Genomic DNA, 17,566 nt, shown 5'->3' with positions numbered 1-17,566 from the left:
TTAAAGCGCCCATAACCAGACAGCCCTGGGCAGCACGGTACCCTATCAGACAGCCATACCAGCAGCTGATACGAAACGATGAGTATCTACAGACTTTCCATGAGAAGACACAAAGATCCCTGATGGAAGGCAAATGGTAATGACACGAGGGCCCGGACAGACTCGCACATGGACAAAGGTAACATGTCAGTGCGAGCAGCCGTGAAAATAAATGCAAGAGACACAAAAGAGGAAACAATGTTGAAACGTAAGGAAAAGTTGCTATGAGGCAAGATGGAAGTAGCCAACCAGTTCACACGTGTAAATGGGCTTGGAACACAAGAAGCTAAGAAAACGATACGCTTGCAATGCTTAGTAGAAGAATAGAGCGGCAAGCGCCAACCATATATCTACCTCAATAAGGCATGCTATAGAAGTGCGACTGCATTTTGTAAAGCAGAAATATGCCCAGGTGGTCAGAGGCCTAACAGGCTAGGTTTCATATCCCAGCCAAAGCCAGGAAAAGGAGCGGAATTGAAACTCAACAAAGAGCAGCTCATGCCTGGGAACTCGAGGTCAACGAGAGAAAGGAAGGAGAGTGTCAGCTAAGAAGAATCGAAACTTCAGAGCATACGAGCCTGCCCCGTGAAGGTCAAGATAAGGAGGCCCAGGCAGGTGGCGAGGCCTAAGTAGAATTAAATACACTAAAAGCTGGAAACTGAAGCAGATCCATGGTGAACTAACACGTGACCAGCCAGGCGCGAAGAGATACCACCGCCTGATGTCATACAGAGCCCGAGGATGCCATAACTTTTCCTGATAAGAAGTTACAGTATCGAGGCCATCCTCAGCCAACTAATTGACACATAGCCATAAACCACTGATTGATGGAAAGGAGGCAGGGTGAATCCTGGGGCACTAGGCACCTGGGTGTCCATTCTGCATGCTGCTAATTAAAGTGGAGATTTATGTTTAGGGGTGTAACCTGCCCAATCACAATGGACCATGTAATCTAGACACTATAACCAATGGGACGTCATACTTGTAGTGACGTCAATCACATGTTATGTAGAGGGATAGGCGTAGACGCCCACCCGATAAGAGAGTTATCCAATCCGCATGCTCTGTTACCATATACAGATATAGTACCTATAGTAAAGTTACCTTTCCCAACCAATTATATTGCATGACGAATTTGTAGAGTTAAACGTCAGTGATGACAAGTTTAGACTATAACTGTTGCTGTTTGAATGAAGTTCGAGGAAGTTGGAGCGAGACAGGTGTCGCAATGCTGCTGATTCCCAATTGTTTCCCTGTTTGATGTACTTGTCATTAAATGGACTTCCCTTTGCCAAACTACTGAGTCCTCATAATTGAGTCGTGTTGGAGTAAGTGAATCCTGCACCCCCATTCCTCACCTGGTGCAGCTATCTTGTATTTTAGGTACTAGAGGGTGAGCACTGACCTATGGGCCCGTCAGTGGAAACACAGCCCTCCTGTACACTGTCTCAATGGATATCTTACTGTCCATGGTTGTCTGGTTATTGGCACTTCAATAGGTATTGCTGTTCTGATGGGCACTGGGCAGAGCCCTAGTGCGGCTCTCTGCTGGTTTATTTGTTCATCATACGTCACATATCTCGGTGTGTACGTTCCTGTTATTTCAAAATGGGTGGCTGGAGTGCAGGCCATATTTGGGGCCTCCTCTACACTGTCCAGACCAAAACAGATGTGGACGGCATATGACCTTATTTTATAGCAAGTCCTCCCGCAAGTCGCCAGTACTTGGTACATCGGGTGAGTGCTCTGTACGGCCCATTAACCATGTTGTTTCACATGCTTTGATGTCTGTACGGATTTCGGCCCATAACATCTATATTACCCCACCTGTTGCCAAACTGTATCCGTAATAGCGCTTTGGTTATATACCATTCCTAGCCTTTGGGGACGCTTTAACGCAGCCAGCACCTACTGTAACCCAATATATTCCTAATCTCCCATAGCGCATTATAGCAAACCCCCGGTGTATCTAAATAAATTGCGTGTGTAATCCGCAATTTCCTTTCACTGCCAGAGTACTCCTCACGACCCCACGCCAACCCTTACTGATGTTACCACGCCTTAGCTACCCTGCCCACTTGCCTATTGTCTATTATCAATCCTAACCTACAATTTTTTGTCAATGACCTTTGGTATGCATTCTGAATGAGCCCTACCGGCACCATTCATTACGAGTTTGGAGGTAGTCATGGCGTTCTTAGCGGCATGTCTACCTCCAAACTAGGTACTGGGTCCGGGTCCCGCAAAAGGGGACTTACCGGGTCATTCCACCGGAATGGTATTAGCACTAGGGCAAACTTTGCCCTGATACAATAATGAAGTGAAAAGGTATCTTTTTTGCACTAGGGCAATTTTTGCCCAGGTGCCTATAGCATGCCAAACTGCACTTGTCATGGTACAATAGTTTTCTAATATATTCCAATGTTTTATAAAAAAAAATAGGGCAATGTTTGCCCTAGTGCTAATACCGTGCAACTTTGCACTTGCACTGGTGCAACGTTTCTGTAATCTGGCCCCTGGTCTGCTAGCGGGCCCGCTCTTCACATCTGGTCTGACCAGGCGTGAAGAGCGGGTCCTACTGCAGACCTCGTAATGTGGCGGCCCGGAATGAACGGTGGCGGTCTCTTGCTGGCACCGTTCATTCCGCGGCCACCTACGTTGTAATGAGGCCCCATGTATCGATCTATAACCAGCATATCTCTACATATTGTCTTTTGCTGATCTGATCTTGTACACTGCAGCCTACTCTGAACAAGCCTATTGCTAAGCGTTGTTATTTCGATGATCCTGTGCACTGCATCTATTATGAACTAGTCTACTTCTTTGCTTTGCTATTTTGATGACCTTGTACACTGCATCTACTATTAGCTAGCTTATTCCTTTGCATTGCTATTTTTGATGACCCTCTGCATTGCAAACTAGCCTATTCCTATTTTGATGATCCTGTGTTTTGCATTTATTATGAACCACGCTGGTCTGAGCACCTTCTCCTCGCCCTCATGGCCACCTTCCACAGAGTCACCCTCGCTATGGCCTCTTTCCTAACACTTTTCCATACCATCACTCTAACCAACTTCCTCCCTCCACTCCAATCTGCCAAAGAACGATATCCTTGCAGATGGTACCTACCCTAGGGACCTATCCAACACCCTACTTAGCCCTACAGAATGGATCCAGCATTTTGCCACACCACCCACCCCACTTATCCCTTGTCCTGTTGACATCAGAAACAAGAGATTAGGAATGCGCTTCCCTAACCATAAGGTGACCATAAGGATGCACCTTCAACGCACACCTTCTAAACTGAAAAAGCGCTTGTCAACTGTCTGCTTAGCAGCAGCAACAGAATTTCCTAACCCACTGACTCCTACGACCACCACCATGGCTTCTTCACCTACTATGGCTTGCTCATCTACGACGGGACCTAGCACAGGAGTATTTGTATCTGCATCATTGCCGCCCACCATCAAAGGAGAACTTAATGCTCGCTCCCTAGTCGCCCATGCTCTCAATATTGCTGACCTTATCTCTGCCACCCGCCTGGACTTTCTGGCCATTACTGAAATCTGGATTCACCAGGCAGTGGGCCTGGCAATTTCCCTAGCCTTCCCAGAGGGATACACTATTATCAGGGCGGATAGAAATTCAGGAAAAGGAGGGGGAGTTGCCTTTATAACAAAAACCCAGTTGGGCCACAGAGCCACCTCCCATACTAGCCTTCCATCTGCTGAACTTTTATCAGTCAAAATCCCACTTACACTTACTCAAACCATTCTTATGCATCTCATCTACCGTCCACCAGGCCCTATATCTTCCTTCGAGGAAGACATCACAGACCTCCTCTCCTCGAATACTAAACTTGGCTCTCAAACTATTCTACTGGGAGACCTTAACTTAGGGTTCCAGAACCCTAACGATACTCACGCCTTAGGCTTGGAAAACTCCATCTCCCAGCTTGGCTTCAAGCACTGAATAACAGAAGCTACACATATCAAGGGTCGAACCCTGGACTGGGTGTCAGACCTCAATTGCTCTACTACAATACACCAGAATGAACCTGTCGCCTGGTCAGACCACCACTTCATATCATTTACTATTCAGGGGACAACACCCCTGAGCCCTACTATTGCCCCCCCCCACTTTCTCTAGAAATTGCCGAAACATCACACTGCCCAACCTTAGGCCTTTAATCAATAACATCTTGGACGCTTCCAACTATAAGAACCTAGATTCAAATAAACTAGTTGACTTGTATAATGATACACTAGAGTCTGTCTTAAAGACCATCGCACGGCTCAAGCTAAAAAAAGCCAAACCAACTGCTCACCTCAGCAAGTGTTTCACCCCTGAACTAAAAATCCTAAGGAACACTAAAAGAATGGCGGAAACCACATGGCGAAAATTGCCTATCATTCATAACAAGGCCTCGTTCTCTAAAGCGGCTGCCTCCCACAAATCTACCATCCTATCTACAAAAAAAGAATCCTACAACACTGGAATCCTCAACGCTAAATCAAGCACCAAAGAGCTCTTCAGCATCTTAAAGGAACTAGAAACTCCAGCACCTCCAACTGAGGATTGCATAAAGGATGCAGCCTGGTGTGCCAAAATCCAGCAAGCCTTAGCTGACAAAATAGCGCTACTTCAATACAAAATAGAATCTAAAAAGAGCAGCCTCTCAAGTAGCCCTTCCTCAAAGCCCTCACATGAGCAACGACCCCCTCAATGCCCGCCTTTTGCATTCACCCAAGTCACGCCTAAAGACGTGGAAGACATTATTAGAGGCTTAAAACCCTCACATTGTCAAGGAGACAGTTGTCCGGCTTCCATCTTTAAGGAAGGAGCCAAAGAACTGTCCCCTTTCATTGCCACCTTGAGAAATTCCTCATTCAAGGTGAGCCTAGTCCCCAACAATATCAAGGAGCTTGGGTTATGCCTCTATTAAAAAAACCTAACATAAACCTTAACATTCCAACAAATTATAGGCCCATCACTACTGCCCCCTTCTTCCTAAAAATTCTGGATAGAGTTGAATTCCTGCAAATCCAGAAACACTTGGAGGAAAACAACCTACTTGGCCTTAGACAGTCCGATTTTCAGCCTAGACATGGAATGGATACAGTCCTCCTGGACCTGAAAATCCAGATGGATGAGGCTAAGGACAACGACAGTCTGGCGATCTTACTGCTGTTAGACCTGTCGGGTGAATTTGACTTGGTCGATCACCATATCCTAACTGGACACCTGACCATAGCAGCAGCCTTCTCCACCAATGCTTTCAATTGGATCAAATCCTTCTTATCCAATCGAACCACCAGAGTCTTTTCACCTTCCGCCTCAGCAGGCCTGATCCCTATACACTGCGGGGATCCTCAGGGCTTTTGCGTCTCACCAAAGCTCTACAATATATTCACGAAGCTCCTCTTCGATCGCTTGGATAACATGGGTGTCATCTACACTAAGTATGCAGATGACACTCAGGTCCTCATCATGCTCACAGGCCTCTATGAAGAGGACTCCAAGTTAATCAACAAAATCTACCTGGAATTGCAGGCTTGGATGGCTGCCAACAGTCTTTGCCTCAATGATGAAAAGACTGAGCCCTTGATCGTCGGAACCCAGGCATGCCTAAATAAACTTGATCCGCGGTACACCTCCTTTAATATTGTTGGAACTTGATCAAACTCGCCAAGGAAATAAAACTTTGGTAGTTTATCTTGACTTCACCTTGTCCCTAAAGAAACAGGTCACCTCTGTGGAGTCTTCTACAGCCTATATTAACAAGCTGATCTATAGCAGTAATTCCCATCTTTCCCCTAGTAGTTGCATAATGCTAGCCAGAGCCTTAGCGGTGTCAAAGACTGACTATTGCAACAAGACAATGGATGGGTTACCCCTTCCTCGCTGGCAGAGGGGAAGCAACAAACAGTATCAAACAGAGGTCAAGCCAGCGGAATATAACTATGTTCAATCAAGGGGACTTGGTCCGACAAGAAAAAGGGAAGAGTGAAAACCCCCTACTTCACACCATAGATCATCCTACAAGAAACAAGGAATCATTTTAAAATACTGTATTTATTTACATGTTGTATATTAAAATACATATTAAACTGTCTAGAGCTCATATTTGATGTACACGTGTACATATATAGTAAAGTACATAGTGTAAAGTGCTTATTTCAAAATGTAACTAAGAAAAGAAAAAAAGAAGAAGAAAACACCATCTAGTTGGTCTTAAACACTTAAATACAAGTGCCAAATCGGATACCACAAGGGAGTGAAGGGGATCACTCGGGTGGGGAGACTTCGGTCACCTGGAAAGATTTAAATAATGCAACAAAAGAAATAATAAAGCAATCTGGACAGAATTAAATAATGAAACAGAAAATGAAACAATGAAGCAATCACGTAATATTCAAAAACACACTAGAGCTAACCATGGGATGCTGTGCGTCAACTACTAAAGTGTCAAGGAAATAGATTACATACAATAAAATATGCCTGGCGCTGTTGGCAATTAGTACTTTCGATGGAAAGAACGCATCTAACTTTAATGCAGATGATGCCCATCTTCTTCAGGATGTAGCATTCCCGTAAACATCATGGTTCCTCATATTTCATCTGTGTCTTTGTTAACACACACAACATTAAAACTAACAATACAGTTTTGTATGTTAAAAGCAAAAATTACACCTAGAACAGGTACAATAAAGAAAGAGGAAGAGGAGGAATGTCAGTCTGCCCTGGGACAAACAATGAGCCCACTGCCCATGTAAATAGCTCATGTGTGTCTCTGTGTTTTCTGTTTTCTGTTTTCACCTTGGACATTTCCCCCTTCCAACATCCATGTTTAATTTTGTGTGCATGTTCGTAATACAGTTTTCTGTTGTTGCACACACGTTTTTTGTTGTCTCTTTGTTCATGGGTAGCATGTGGTTTGCATTCATGTTGCTATGTCTTTGTTATGTGACTGTCAGGTGGGTCGTGGGCATGACTGTGGGGATGTGGCATGCACTCATCAGTCATGCATGGGAGAATGCCTCCCGATGCATGGACGACCACAAACACACAACACTCTCCATACTGTGTGTGCTTTCATGTCATGCTAGTCATCAGCCACTGTGGTGCTTTACATTGCATAGCATTGTTTTGCAGTGTTACTTGTGCATGGTGTTTCCACAGTGGAGCTGCTGCTGTATTCAACTGCCCTGTTGCTGTGCCACTGGTTGTGATGTGCCACAGAATTCTGTGATGTGAATTGTAAGAGGATTCAATTCAACACTACAGCTAAGTCAATGCCTAGTCTGGGCTACTGAATGGAAACCCTTATTGATATATCTTTATGTCCAGTTCATGAGTTCTGGATGACTACCCCTATATAACACCCCTCTCTTAGAATCCCCCTGACCCCACTGAGCCAAGAAGTAGTTCTGTTTTGCAAGTTTAAAAGGTTTATTTGAGAATGTAAACAATATATATATATCACACTTTATAATAAATTAATAACTGAATATCACACTTAATCTGAGCAGTAATCAATAATGGATAGTCTGGCACTAGCACACTTCTTTATAATCAATGATGAGTGGGTATAGGATGGATAAGATAGCAACAATACTTTTATGGTTTCAAATAGATGCAATGTGGAATGAAAATGCAGTACAGAAAATACTCAATATGAGTTCAACAAAACAATGTAATCACTTTTCTCTGGCAATCCACTCCCCCCCCCCTTATGCAATGTAAGGAAATGAAGAGTAGCACACAGTTCTCAGACATGCAATCAAATGTAATTCAGTTCACCCCAGCAAGCTTAGACTACGGATAGAAGTTGAAACACAGACCCAAAATGCTTTTACATGTGCTGGCAATGAAGTGAGGAATATGCTGAAAATGGTTTTAATTCCCTTTAGGAGGTTCAGGGTGAGTGAAAGATACTTGGGATGAGTGCAGGCTCACATTAGCAATGATTCAGAGATGGTGATTAAGAGGCAAACAAATTTTTAGCAAGGAAAGAAATGACTGCTGATGGTTACACGTGGCTGGATTTTTAACCAAATCGCAAATCGCGGCAAAATTCGCAAGTGCGTGAATCGTGATTGCGGGAAAAGTATAAGGAGTAGGAAAAGGTAAGATTCTAAGCTTTCAGAGGAAAGTTAAACTAAGTTCCTAGCCCAAACAGTTCCAGAGATACGGACGATTCAATAAAGGTAGTTTTTCGGATTTAAAGTAAACTCAAAATGACAGGTGACAGCTTGCAGCTTCAGAATTGACAAGTGACAGTGGTGCAGCTTTACAAAATAACAAGTGACAACTTCTAGGAGGCAGTTCTGGTTAGATTAAAATAGTTTGGATTAGATTATTTTAACTAAGAGATCGGTTCTGCACAGTTCTGCTAGGTACTCACAATATATTTTTGAAATAGGCCTCGCCACGGATCTGGTCAGGTTTTGGACTGGACTCCGGTTCTGGTCTCGGCACTTCACAGTGATCTGGGTCAGCTCTCTGGTTCTGCTCACAGCGGTCTGGGTCACTCCGGATCTCTGGCCTCTGGCCTCTGGTTCTGGATACTGCTCTGCTTTCTCTGGGTACAGCACTGCTTCTGGATCTTTCTGTACAGCCTTCTCTGGACACAGCGCTGATCTGCACGGCTCCTGGATGCTGCTACCGCTGTTAGGTTTGCTGGATGCTGAGGCCTGCTGAGAAGAGTTCTCAGTTTGTGGGTTTAGGCCCTTGCTTTGAGTTCTGAATCAAGTTCTTTGGAGTTTTAAAGTCTAAGTGTTGGATCTGGTATCTTCTGGATGTTGTGTGGTCCGGCAGAGCGCGTTGCAGCAACTGGATTTAAATCCCTCTCTAGCTTCCAGTGGCTCTTTTTATGTCTTTTGAAAGTGGGTGTGTGTGCAGCATCACTAGCCAGCCCCTCTCTCAACTGCCCATTGGTCAAGCTTTCCGCACTGCTTTGATTGGGGGAAGGAAATGTGTGTCGTGGTGATGCTGTTTTATGGTCTGCAGAAAGGATACTCCCCTGTCAAATTGCACACAAATCTATATTTGACCCAAATACATATTTGCACAGGTACACATTTGTTTAAAATTACATGCACCCATCACATATCACATGAGGTATACTCTGTTCCAACTCTGCTCTTCCTGGGGGCTTGCATCCAGAAATGGCAACATTTTGTGCTTTTTAGTGGGTTTTGCAACATTGGATTTTTCTCCAGATTTATACACATATACACCCCCCTCCCACACATATCTCCTTAACTTTCCAGGTCGCTAGCTTAAACACAGAGTATGTGGTGTCAATAAATAGCGGGGTTTTGCCCCAGAACATCACACAAATTCCCAACGCGTCTTAAAACGTGCACAGAAAAATCACAAGAATTATGGTATCATTTAAATAATTTTGACAAGTCCGCACTATGAGTTATACATCTTTCTTAGAATCATATTCTGGCCAACAGGGGTGTGTCTTTTCAGGTCACATGGTGTAGAAACCAGTTTATCCAGTTTCTCCCAAGCTCAGAGACCCTGCCCCTCCCAGCTTCTGCCAAGCAGAAGCTATTTTACGGTCCCCCCAATAAACCATCTGCCTGAGTCAAGGCAGGGCTTTGTTCAAAAGGAAGCCATTAACGACCACCCCAATAACCCGTCTGCCTGGGCCCTTTCTTTAGTTTCTTGCAATCCCCTGGTAATTCAATCAGAGAGTGTGTGACGTTCTTTTGGCAGGAGCAACAGAATGCAGCCAGGCCTGGGAATGCATTTGTTGGGCAAGCCCCCACTCCTGTCGGGGGTAGCTGTCTGGCAGAATTCCAGTTTCCTTAAACCAGGTTTCAGGTAAAATGTCACTTTTTGTTCCCCAGTTTAAGTCAAGACAATTTTTACATATGCAGCTAGAATGCTGATTCTAAGTTCAAAACTATGACATTTCAACAGTGACAAACTATGTGACACTCAAAAGTAGGTCACTCAGTTAATTTAAACATTTTCGATTTTTGGTAGTTTTAAATCCAGTTTCAGTTAGGCTGCTGCAGACCTGCAGAGCTCAGCCAGTCTTGTTATGAACATAGTTTTGGGGCTCTTCAACTTCCCAGATTGTGTATGCACACATACTTCATTCTGCCAGATGTCTGCTGGTGTTCAGTGAGATTTTTGGATATGTTGCAATGTTTGAAATAGGCATTTTGCTGGCATTCAGGGAAACAAAAGGTGATTTTAAAGTGTGGTTTTTCCTTTGGCACACATTTCACTCATGGCACCCCGGCCCATCCTGCTCGCACTGGTGGGTGGCAAGTTAGGCAACCATTTTAATGTGCGCAAACTGCGTGGTTCTCCTGGATTTTGGCGCACATGTGGGCTTTTTGCCATCTTGGATTTTCTAAGCCCACAGCACCAAATGTTGCAGCATGATAGCTCAAACGTGGGTCAGGACACCCAACAGAATCCAATGTGGATCTGCATCAGTACACTCAGTTTGTGGGTATATGAGTGGGTATGTGGCCAGTGTGTTTGATGGTGGTGGAAGGGCAGTCAAGTTGTGGCAAGTTGTCCTTGCATTTTGCACTGGATGGGTGGTGACGGGGCAGTGCCAGGCTGAGTTTCTGAGGGGCTGGTGGGTGGTGTCAGTACTTGATGGGGCTGCCTGTGGGTGGTGTAGGAGGTGAGGTTGTGGTGAGGGTGTTTTGGGGTGGTTTCAGTGCTTGATGGGGCTGCCTGGGGTGGTATTGGAGGTGAGGGGGCTTGTGGGTGGTGTCAAAACTTGAGGAGGCTGCCTGGGGATGGTGTTGGAGGTGAGGGGGCTGTTGGGTGGTGGCTGCACTTCAGGGGGCTGCCTGGGGTGGTATAGGAGCTGAGACTGCTGGGGGTGGTGTCAGTACCTGAGGGGGCTGCCTGGGGTGGTGTCCGAGGTGAGGGGGCTGGTAGGTGGTATCAGTGCTTGAGGGGACTGCCTGGGGGTGGTGTCGGAGGTGAGGGGGCTGGTGGGTGGCGTCAGTACTTCAGGGGACTGCCTGGGGGTGGTGTTGGAGATGATTGGGATGGTGGGTGGTGTGGGGACTGCCTAGTGTGCTGTTGAGGTGTGGGCTGGCACTTTGTGTGCGGCAGGAGAAGGGTGGATGGTTCACAGGGGTGCAGACATTCCTTGGTATGTCCTTGTGTAGAGTAGCTGGGGTGCAGCCATTAATTACGTGGTTCCTCGCGCAGAGTAGCTAGGGTGCAGCCGTTAATTACGTGGGTCATTGCACAAAGTAGCTGGGGTGCATCCATTAATTATGTGGGTCCTCTAGCAGAGTAGCTAGGGTGCAGCCGTTAATTATGTGGGTCCTCTCACAGAGAAGCTGGGGTGCAGCCGTTAATTAAATGGGTCCTTGCGCAGAGTAGCTCGGGTGCAGCCTGGCATGCAATTTGAGTCCTCTGTTTTTGCAGGGGTGCAGCCTGGGCTTGCGTGGTGAGGCACGCTTTTTCGCTGGATTACAGTCTGGGTTTGCGAGGGAGGGCCCGTGTTCTCGCAGGGATGCAGCCTAGGCTAGCAAGGTGAGGCACATGATTTTGCTGTGGTGCAGCCTGGGCTAACGAGGTGAGGCGCGTGATTTTGCTGGTGTGCAGCCTGGGTTAGCGAGGGTAGGTGTGCGATTTCACTGGGGTGCTGCCTGTACTTGCGGGCAGGGTGCGCCTTCTTCTAGGGGTACTGGATGGTGGATCAGGGGTGGGCGCGGAGGGTTGTGCCTGGTTTGGTATTTTGCTTTTTTTTCGTGCGCGTGAGGGTGTGTTGTGGCCATTCCACACGCAGTTTGTTGCTTACGTGACAGCCAGTAATGCGCCTTTAAATCCATGAATACGCAGTGGTGCATTATTTTTCTGCGCCACGGCTCGCGCAGGGTCCTTCTCGGCACGCGGTCCTTGCGTGATTTCTGCGCCCGTTTCCATGAATAGACTCAGTATTTTAGTTGCATTCAGTTCCCATATCTATGCATAGATACCTATATGTGCATGCGTGCGTTTGTGTTTGTGCACGTGTGCGTCTAACCGCTAAACTGCTATTAAGATTCAAGAGGGCTCGCGCCAAGCAGTGACAGCCATTTCATTTCACAGCTGTGTTTTCTGGTCTGGCAAAACCCCAACAGAGGGCGCTGTTGCCCTGCCTAATACATCATCCTCCGCAGCGCAGAGCGGACAGGCTTCCCGGCCCCATTAAGATGTTTGAGACTGTGCAGGCCAGGTCATTGGAAACAATTTATTTAGACTTCTAATTATCGCGCGTTATTGTTTGCTTAAGTTGTTATTTCTCATGGGCGGCCGCGCGTCCTGGTGCCGCCCGCTCCATTAATCCAAACATGCATTATGGAAATGCAGAAGCAGACAATTTGTAATAAAAACCGCGAAACAATCTCCTGTAATGATGGGCTCGCGCACAGAACAATTCTTGGACGTGTCCATCCGGGGAATGCATATCAATATAGTAATTGCAGGAAAGGCCTGAGTGATGCCTTTCGCATCTGAAAACGATCCCTTTTTGCCAATAGATTAGAATGGCATGAAATGCACCGCGTGCGGCGTGCCCGTGGGTTTGCATTCCGTGCAGAAGAGTACACCGAGACTCCACCTTTTTTTGATAACATGCGATTTCGCTGGCATGACTTTACTGTCTAAGGTGCAGAACGGGTACATAAAGAGAACACGTGGCCCACCTAAAGGGCACAGGCGAGTGTACAGATTCAGGGAGGTAAGTGCACAATGTGTGGGGTGCTGTAATGTAGCCAGCTGATTTACCCAAGTGTGCTCAATGGGGCTTTCCATGGCCGGGGGAGTTTTAGTGTAGCAGGCTCTGTTCCGTGCTCTGGTCCTGAGGCGGGGCCGCGATGTTATCAGTTTTAAGACTTCGATACAGGTGCGGACGAGAGGCCTGGTTTATCAAGTCCCTCTAAAATGGCACCTCCCCGTTGAAAAGGGCTCTGTAGCCCCGGCCTGGTTTGTCGACCCTGACACAGCTGCTTGGAGTTTTTATTTAATCACCTAGGTGATACACTTTTGCGGACCTACCTAACTGGCATACAAAAAAAAGCACAACGAAATGAAAGGCTTTCTGGGCTGAGGGGCGGCGGTGATTGGACCGGCGCTCCAGCAACTTTCAAGCGAGTCTACACGTGGAGTACATCCAATGGCAGCTCGGTTACGTCGCAGTTTGCACGATGGATGCTCCATCGACTTTAGGCCGTGACGGACGCCTACTCTATTCTATATTTCGTTTTGACTCTTTGTTACTAATAGCCATATCACAAAAAATGCTAATTAAAAATGTAAAAGCTCCTGAAAGGGGTGCTCGTCAGTTGGAACTCTGGAGGGATGTGGGCAGCAGGACGCATCCTTGGATTTACGGGCATGCAACCCACGAGGCGTCCACGTCTCCAACTTCTAAGCGCTGTAATAATACATATTAACAGAACAGTTCTGAATTCATTTACCTCCGAAGAATGAACAGAAGCGTCAGCAATTATGGAATGCGTGGAGTTTAAATAGCTTGCTTTTGTTTTATTCATAATCACTTAAAAACGCCTGGCTGGGTTTTGATAAACCATCACACAACAAATGACCATTGCAACTCTGCAACTTTATTTCTGAGGTGCTCCCCTGGTAGATCTGCTCATTAGATATCATCATCCAATACCTTCACGAGTCCGCGAACATCCTTCTGCGGCTGCGGGTTCTGGTCTCCTGCTTAGGGTGACCAGAGGTCCGGGCTGCGCGTTCTGGCCTCCTGCTTAGGGTGACCAGAGGTCCGGGTTTTCCCCGGATCACCCTCCGTCCCGGGGTCACAGGATTTTTTTTATTTTTGAAACCACGTCCGGGGTTTGTATGTTTGGGGGGCTACAGTAATTAAAACCATAATTATATTTCAGAAATTTGCAGTTGGAGGTTTGGCTCGAACCCCCAACCTCTCAGATACATGTCAGAACACTGACTGACTGTGCCACAGAGACTGGCTTGGACATTGTTGTGCAGCAAGCCATGTACCATCAATTAGAGCTAAGGCTCGTTTTGAATTAACATGCCACGATTCACAGACAAAACTGCACAAATGAGATTATATACAGTTTATAGAAATGAGGAGTGCTGGAAATATTGTTGGGGGGTAGTTGTGGGGGCGTGTTGGGGGAGGGGCGGTAATTGGTGGGCTGCGATGGGGGAGTCCCTCGTTTATGTTGTTGGCTGTCCGGCTCTCCTCTACTTCTTTTAATTAAGTTTTACCGTTCCTATACTTTTATTTTAAAAAGAAACTGTTCCTGAATGGCTTTGTTTTAAAATAAGTGTGGGAAGCAGTTGAAACTTGCACTGAACGTTCCCTTAAGCAGCAGGCAGATGTATTTTAGGGTTTGTATTGTGCATGTGCGGGGCGTGGCGATGGGGTTTGTGGGGAGCAGGAACAGGCCAGCAGGAAACATAGTTCCACTATTTCTTTTCATACACTACGACCACTGGTTCACGCGACTCCCGATTTGATGGTCAGTGCAGTGTAGAGTACTAGTGCGGTAGTGGCATCTTGTGGATACTGATGAGTAAGTGTGGAAATGTGCCTTGAGGCGGCCCTCGAGCCCCCGCTCTAGGTGCAATGTTTCCTCCCGTGTTCGCACCGCATGCAGTGACCAGAGAGACGTGGAATGATTTGAACCAAGGGCGGGCTTGTGGGATGGACGGGTTCGCCAGTTTCCCTAAAGGGAGAGGTGCCTAGAAGCGCACCACAGTGTTCAACCCTAAAGTGTGACACGCTAACCCGCACCCTGGTGTAAGGGTTTCTTCTGCAAGACCACCCTCCCTAACCCACCCCTGGTGTAAGGGTCTCTTCTGCAAGACCACCTCCCATAACCCGCCCCTGGTGTAAGGGTTTCTTCTGCAAGACCACCTCCCATAACCCGCCCCTGGTGTAATGGTCTCTTCTGCAAGATCACCTTCCAAAACCCACCCCTGGTCTAAGGGTCTCTTCTGAAAGACCACCTTCCCTAACTCGCCCCTGGTGTAAGGGTCTCTTCTGCAAGACCACCTTCCCTAACCCGCCCCTGGTGTAAGGGTCTCTTCTGCAAGAACACCTTCCCAAATCCCGCCCCTGGTGTAAGGGTCTCTTCTGCAAGACCACTTCCCAAATCCCGCTCCTGGTGTAAGGGTCTCTTCTGCAAGACCACTTCCCAAATCCCGCCCCTGGTGTAAGGGTCTCTTCTGCAAGAACACCTTCCCTAACTCGCCCCTGGTGTAAGGGTCTCTTCTGCAAGACCACCTTCCCTAACTCGCCCCTGGTGTAAGGGTCTCTTCTGCAAGACCACCTCCCATAACCCGCCCCTGGTGTAATGGTCTCTTCTGCAAGATCACCTTCCAAAACCCACCCCTGGTCTAAGGGTCTCTTCTGAAAGACCACCTTCCCTAACTCGCCCCTGGTGTAAGGGTCTCTTCTGCAAGACCACCTTCCCTAACCCGCCCCTGGTGTAAGGGTCTCTTCTGCAAGAACACCTTCCCAAATCCCGCCCCTGGTGTAAGGGTCTCTTCTGCAAGACCACTTCCCAAATCCCGCACCTGGTGTAAGGGTCTCTTCTGCAAGACCACTTCCCAAATCCCGCCCCTGGTGTAAGGGTCTCTTCTGCAAGAACACCTTCCCTAACCCGCCCCTTATGTAAGGGTCTCTTCTGCAAGACCACCTCCTTGTCTACTTGCGAAACCGCTCCAATATGTTTAGTACACGTGCACTTCGCCCTCTCCTTCTCAATGCCGCTGCCCCGTCTCTGACCTCCGCTCCGCTCTCTCACGGACGTGCCGCTCTCTCTGTCCCGCCATCTTCCTCTAGCTCGCACACTCCATGTCCCACCCACTGTCTCGTTCTCTCTCTTCTGCCACCTGGGGCCTCTGTGTCCCCCACACGCAACCTGCCCTCCCCACACATCTATGGAATTGAACGTGCGACCCCTTGCAATATAGCTGCTTCTCTTTGTGACTTGGTTGGTGGATTACTAAATACACTGTGTGGTTTCGAAACTCTATAAACACTTGCATTTCGAATTGTATTACAATGGGGTGTGAGCTATTCGAGGGCTTCACGTAAAGGTCCTCCGTATCCTTCCGATAGAGGTGTAGGTGTGGCGAGTGGGGGGCGTCTTCTCTTAGAAGCGACCAACTAACCTCTAGTAAGATACATTAGGGCTGCCCGGGCTAACCATGGCCCCAGTCTGAACTGCGTCCGTGCCCCTGCCACCCTCCCCCCACGACACGAGCTGAGCCCGGAGACTGCTGCCAGCCTTCAGAAAGCGAGCCGTGCCACGCTGACCCCTGAGGGCAAGTGGGTTTGCCCCCGGAAGGGTGGTGAAAGCGAGCCTGCCATCACATTGCTGCGAGGCCTATTTCGTCATGCCCCCTCATGCGTGATCGGTGTTAAGTGTCCTCGCTGTCACCTAAATTCCACTCCCCCCCCCCCCGCCCCTTCACATCCCCCTCACGCCTCTCGTTTACCAGCGGGTTGCTCCGTTCTTAACGTAAATCAGCGTTTCTGAAACACGGCTGCTTTTTTTTGTATAGAAGTACGATTCGGAAAAAAATATTTGCGAAATATTGTTCCTGGACTCAAGTCATCCACTCGTGGGCCTGGGACAGCGCCAGACACACAATATGCAGAGGTAGTGTCATTGTGCGATCCTGGGGAGCTTCCCCTACACTCAATTTAGGATTCCGAATATTCGTTTGCAAATTGAAGAGTCTATTTTCAACAGACGGTGTGAAGCTGTGCTGTGTCTGAGCGGACACACACACACACACACAGGGCCGGTTTACACATGTGCTTCACAACGACGCAAACCCATTGTAAAACGCGCTATGAATCTGGCCCCTAGTCTTCATGTGATGTGGTAGGGTCGGGCGACCCCGAGAGCACCCCTCCCCTTTTTGCGTGTCCCTCTGATCTATGCTGGCTGCTTTGCCCATCGGATTTCAAAAGCCTTCCCCTGGTCCTGCGGGCATCGCGAGTTCGCGTGCCAGGGCGTGGGCGGGGCACGGGCTCGTCTCTTTTCGTTGTCACGTGGGCGCGGGTGTCTTGCCCGCTCTGCCCCCAGGGCGCGGAGCCGGCTATGTAAAGCCTCGGCTCCGCAGTCTGCTTGGCATGTGTTTCATGGGCGCTTGCATGGCAGTGCCCAAGCGGACAGGGCACGAGAACGTGGGGTGGTAGTGTGTGAGGCAGGCGCCCCGAGTAAGGGGTGTGCACTCCAGTGTCGCTTCTGTGTCGTGCACCCGTTAAATACCCCGGGAAGTCATATTTCCTGGTACGGGGTGTACGAACGATGCACCTTTTCACTTCACACAGCAGCGTGGCAGATTCGCGTGTGTAATGTGGGAACGATGGGTGAAGCAGCACACGAGCAGGCATCGATGCACTAGGAGTGAAATGCATGCTGGTTAGTGTAGTTCAGGTCGGCGCCCAGTCTTATATACAAGTCGGAGTGTTAGACTGTCAGAGGGTGGGGTTGGTATGGTGGGGGGCACTCGAGGATTCGTTGAG

The sequence above is a fragment of the Ambystoma mexicanum genome, chromosome 4p, assembly GCF_040938575.1.
Source record: "Ambystoma mexicanum isolate Mex_15411 chromosome 4p, UKY_AmexF1_1, whole genome shotgun sequence".
Classification (NCBI taxonomy): Eukaryota; Metazoa; Chordata; class Amphibia; order Caudata; family Ambystomatidae; genus Ambystoma; species Ambystoma mexicanum.
The sequence above is the reverse complement of the archived record's forward strand: the minus strand, read 5'-3'. Positions refer to the sequence as shown.